Raw genomic sequence first — 6,019 nt, forward strand, 5'->3', positions numbered from 1 at the left:
AAAGCTTTTTCCAGCAGTTTGCTGCTCCCTGCACATCACCCACATGCTGCAGTGTGAGGAGCAGACACATGCCATGGAGGGCAGTACCACAGTCCCCACCAGCAGCCACCTGCTGAAAGTTGCCCGGGTCTTTGCAGTTAAACCATTGCATGTTGAGAGGGGCTGGTCAAGAGACCTGGGGAACACTTCCACCTCTCAGGGCCTTCTGGCAGGGGCAGACAATGCAGATATCCCATGCAGATAAGTTAGGGAAAGTCCAAGGGCTAGGGCTGGGGGATAAACCTGGATTAGCACTTCAAACCTATATCCTCAGCACTGGTTAACTGTCATGTAACTCATATCTGGCCAGGGGAACTTGCCCTGTCTGTTCCTGTCATGCCTGGAGCAAACTAGAGATTAGACACAATTTGATCAGGGACATCCAGAGCAAAACCTTGAGCACCTCTGATGCTGCAAGAGTACCCTCCCTCAGGTGTCAACTACTGACATTTTGGTGCTGGTTTTACCCATAGTCCCTGGCTAAGATTAACATTAGCACCCACATGCTGAAGAGGAGGGACCCTGTCCCCAACGGTGAAAGAAATGTCCGTGACAGATCCAGCAGCAGCAGGGGAAGAGCTGGGTCCCTGCATCTGAGGGCCTGACACCTCCTGAGATCAAGCTGTGACCCTCCTCTGCAGAGCTGCTATCTCACCAAGTTACTGTCCCAGTGGCATGGAACACCATGTTCTGCCCAACAGGAGCAGCAGCAAACTGACCTTGGATTTGCCCACGTTGTTTCCTGGTGCTGCAGTTTGCCTCTGTGCTGACTACGTGGCAATCCATCCCCAGGGCTCACACTTGCAGTCCCGCAGCATCACCTCTCTCCGCACACAGACAGGGAGTGTCACCCTTAGATGTATCTGGCATCTTAGGTGCATTAGCTGCATCTAAACCTGGGTGACACCATGGAGCAGGAGACAGTGTGGCACTGCCCATGCCACCCAAACTGGGTCAGATCTGCCACTAGGAGGTGCCATTTGCCTAGGTCCCTGCTTGGCACTTCCACGGTGCTGGCAGCAGGGGATGCTGAGAGGATGGTCTCAGCCTGAAGAGAAGGCGCAGAAGGTGTGGGCTGCAGGTGTGGGAAGGAAAGCACAGAAGGCCTGAAGGAGTAGAAAGGACAGCCGAGATGATCAGAGCAAACTGCAGCCCGACCGAAGGAGGGAGGCTGCAGAACCACAGAGGCCAAGGAGGGTGGGGAAGGGTGCTCAGCATGCCGGCTCCTTGGCACCTGGCCTGCCATGTCTGATGTGGGCAGAAAGACACCAAAGAGCACCAGCGCTGGAGAGAGGGTGGCAACACAAAGACTGCTGTGTTCCCCTGCTCCCCATCCCTTTCTCCCCCTCCCCTCCCAACTTATTTACCCGAGTTCAGAAGACAGCCTCACAGTCCCGAGGGGCTGGCTGAAGTGCCTAGGGGTGGGCTGTGAGGTCATCTTTAATGAGGGCAAAAATCCAGTGTCAACAATGCTGCCCATTGTATGGCCCTGTTTAGACAATACTGGCTGGGTTCTTGCTGCTGGCAGCCTGAGGACGGGGAGCAAAGCCTGTTTGGGGTAACAGGAGGAGAGGAGGATGGGCAGGGGTAATGGCACTGAGCCAGGCAGCAACGGATGGGGCAAAGTGTAGAGATAAGCACCCTATCTCAGTCATCAGCCTGTTATCAGCCTAATTCTTGGTGCTGATAAGATTACTGCACCAGTGACAGGGAATTTAGCCATCCTGGTCACAGCCTGGAGGCATGGCCCATCACTCCACTTACATCTGCTTTCCCTCTGACCCTGGCAATGGGACACCAGTGATTTCTTCTACCTTATTGCCTCCCTCTAACGCCACATTTCCACTCAGCAGCAGTGGGGTAGCAAAGTGAGCATCAGCTGCTTCTTTCAGCCCTGGCTCTTCCCCAGGCAGTTGTGTGAAGGCAGCTGGGGATTTGGCCACTGCTGTTCTACTGGGAGCTCCCAATAGCAGCTGTTAACTGAGCTGCTCAGGTAACCCATCCTGAATTTAATCATGCTTTAAGGCTGAGGATGGAACAGGGGAACTTCAGGAGTTTGTAGGATCCACTGAATTTATAAAGCAGCAGATGATGTTTTAAGGAGTGGGGGAAACCTGACAGAAACGAGCAAGATGATGCCAGTTCTTGTAAACATAAATCTCACTTTTTTTAAATGCCATGATATCAGACTCCTCCAGTTGCAGTTTCTGTATCCAGGTGACCACACAGGAGTCAGCTTTCCATTTCAAAAGGAAAGCCATTTGCTACCTCTCCTGGCCAAGACAGAGCATGTGAAAATATAACACAGGGTCACCAGATCCCACAAGAGAGCATGGGGCAGAAAGCAACATTAAACAAGGGTGGAGACCCCGTGAGCTGGCATCTGATCCCTTGGCATCTGGACTCCTGTGACTGACAATCCTGAAAGAGCTGCAGCTGCCATCACCTTATCTTTCAAGCAGGCATAAACTCTGAACTCCTGTAGTCTGAGGAAGGTCTTGTCCTAACTCATTCTGTAGCCATGGGCCACCACCTCATTTCTCCGCAACACTTCACTGTGCTCAGAAGTCAACCCTGTCAAAAGCAGGGGGAACATTATCCTCTGAAACTGCTGGCAGCAGTGATGAGCCACACTGGTGTTCACCTGCTTTGCACAGAGGGCTCGATGCCTTTGAAGGGCAGATTCTTCAAGAGAAGAAGAAAGAGGAAGAAAGGAGGATCAGTGAAATGACATAAAGCCATCTCCTTTTATCTCCTTGGATGAAAAGCCCATGACATAATTCTCCTACCCTTAGAAAAAGCTCTAAACCTGAAATTGCTTCATACTTCTTCAGAAAAACAATGCAGAAGATGCAGAAAATAATTCTAGGAGAATTTTTGAAAACTTTTCTTTTTAGCAGAGGGGAAGGGGTAGTGTCTGGCTCTTTCCCCAGTTTTCAGCCAATTCCCTCCTTATTTCAATATCTTCTTTTTTTTTATTTTATTTTATTTTTGTTTTTGTTTTTGTTTTTTCTCTTTTTTCCAACCTCCAGTTGTGAAATAGAAGGAAAAGGAGGAGACAGGGAATGCTGTTAAAGAAAATAAAAATAACATGAAACAAACCTTGCAAAAAGCCCTTGCAGCAAGCCTTTCTGTGTGTGTGGCTTTTTCATTATTTTTGGAGGGGGTAACTGAGGAGATTCACTAAAATTTCCAAGATGTCAACATCGGATGAAATCTCCTTGCAAAACTTACTGCTACATGAAAAAACAATACTTTTTTTTTCTTTTTTCCGGGGGTGGAGAATAGGGAGGAAAACGTTTTGGTGAAACATCCTTAGCTTGACGTTTTTCTTCTGCATCCTAGACTGTGGAAGCAAACCCAGGCTGGTTAGTGTATCCTGGGAGAGGGATGCAACCGTTCTTTCTCACCTGGGCTCTGATCACAGACAGTGTCTTGTGATAAACCCCACTGCTGGTTTGTGCCTCTCTTTGCCCCAATCTTGATAAAAAACTTTGAGACTCTCTGACAAAAAGTACTCTTCAAGAGCTTTTCACTAGCACAGTGCCTTGGCTGGATCATGAATCTGTGGGAAGGACTTCTCAGGAAGGTGGAAAGAGCCATACATTAGACCATGCATTTCTAAATAAATCCCATGCTGAAGTTCACGGACTGTGCTGCCCATGGTATAGCTCTGCCCATCACTGCCCCGTGCCATGGCCCCGGCATTGCATCAGCTCATTTGTGAAAGATCGCGACCTCAGGCAGCAGTCACCAGATGCAGAAGAATTGAATTAGTTTCCTGGGGACGACGTCTGAAGACAAATCTTTGCTAAGCAGTGTCAGTGAACTCCACCAGCAATGTACTTCTGCTGAAGGCTCCGCTGGGCAGCTCTCCCTGGATGGAGAGAAGAGCCTGTCTGGAGAGATACAAAGAAGAGCAGAAAAAGCCCAGCTTAAGCTGTATTGCTGTATCTACACTAGACATTTCTGGTTTCCCACCTGGGCTGCCCAGGGATCCCCCTTTTTGTCTCAAGCCTTGAGCAGCAGAGCTGAGGCAGGAGTCTGCAGCAGAGACTCAGACGGGCAGGGCCAAGCTGTGGGGCCAGGGGTGCGCAGGGTGCTGTCCATTGCCCCGACCATCAGCTCTCCATGGGAAGAATTCTGGCTGGGGTGCTGGCCATCGCCGTGGCCAGCAGCATTCCATGCACGGTGCAGCCAAGCCTCCAGGCAGCAAATGGCCCAAATGCCTTTTGACAGGCAAGGCTGCAGCTGCTGCAATTTAAACACTGGAAAAACAAACTACTCTGAACACCTTGACAAGAAGTTAATGCCTGAACCTCGTGGCCACATTCAAGAGCATTAACCTGTTTCAAAAGTGATCAAAATGCCAGCTTGAGAAACTGACTATGCTGTGAAAGGCCTTCCTCAGGGCTATATTTAGTGCATAAGACTTGAAACCTGCCTGGTGAGCACAGCCCCAGTGATGGTCAAGATCCATCTCTCCCTCTGTCCAAGAAAAAATGTGGTGTTCACCTCCCAGGATAACATGCAGGGGAGTGTTCAGAAACCTTACTCCAGTTGTGCGGAAGCAGCCAGCTGTGGTGTTAATTTCAGAGGATGACTAAGACTAGCTGCTCTGTAAGTTCCCTCTTAGCCTTCCTCTGCATCTGGGGAAAGAAATGGGTGGGAAAGGAAAGGGCTCTGGTGGGTCTGAATGTCTGAAAAATGGCAAACCTTAAATCTCCAAAAGCCTTATTGTCAACCACCAGCAGCATTTCCAGTTCTCCCCCTGCTTCATGGCACTGAGATTATTTTCCCCATGTGGCATGAGCTGCAGATTTTTTTTCTCCATGTACTACCTTCTTTTTATTATTTGTTTATTTGCTTTCTGGTTTTCTTTTGGAAATAGCAGGAGTCTGATTTACTTAGGGTAGTTTTTAGCAGTTCATAGTTTTTTCCAATACTCACATAGAAAGTAGGTAGAATCTTTAATTAAAACAACATTTCTCCCCAGTGTTCAGTAACCCTCAGTGTTGTTAACCAAATTATTAACAGGGAGTCTTAAAAGGGACGGTTAGAAGTCCGTCTCTGACTCATGTCAGCTTTCACCATCTAGGAACATCTTCTGACGTGGGTTCTCTGTTCTAATACTGTGTCTCAGAAAGTAGGCAAGGCTTGAGTTCCTAATGTAAAACTAAAACACAAACTCTTTTCAGACCTCTTCATCCATCACAGCAAAATGAAAAAGGAGACACCTATTTTTCCCCCTTTGCTGGACACCTCTAAATCCAGCGAGCAAATGTGCTACTGTTATTTTTCATTGTCATTTTTCCATCCCAGTGAGTACAATGCAGCTCATTTTTGACAGCTTCCACTGACTCAGCCCCACTATGTCAGAGCATGATCAGCACAGGGACAGACCCTGCAAGATCTTGGTTGTCTGTCTGCACCTCCTGTGGTCAGCTCCATCACTACAGGATAGCTGCCTGGCCAGGATATGTGTGACAGGATATGGAGACACTTCAAAATGGCTTTTGACATCCCTGTTCTGCTCCCAGAATGACTCATGTTAGCAGGGGGCAGAGACTGAACACGGGACACACCATTAGTGGGGCAAGGACCTGAAACAGGTCTTGGCCAGGGTGAGGGCACTACAGCACACCAAGCCTTGGTGCTAAACGGATGAGGGTGCCTGGCGCAGTAACCACATGGTGGGGTTAGGAGAGCTGCCTCCAGGCCCTGCCACCGGCAAAGTTGTATTGTTAAGATCTCTCTTTTTCACTTTTAATGGTGAAGGTTTCCTTGGTATAGAGGTTGGATTTTCCTGTTGCTGGCATTACTGGCTAGCGAGGAGGTTGTTATGGAAAACAGCTGATAGTAAACCGAGCTGCTCCTTTTTCCTTCCGCCCTCCACCAAAATAAACTGTTCTGGGGGAAAACGGCCAGGATTCTTTTAAAGACATTACAGCCAACATTTACCAGACTGTTTTTGCGTATC

The sequence above is a fragment of the Columba livia genome, chromosome 6 (genome assembly GCF_036013475.1).
Source record: "Columba livia isolate bColLiv1 breed racing homer chromosome 6, bColLiv1.pat.W.v2, whole genome shotgun sequence".
NCBI lineage: Eukaryota > Metazoa > Chordata > Aves > Columbiformes > Columbidae > Columba > Columba livia.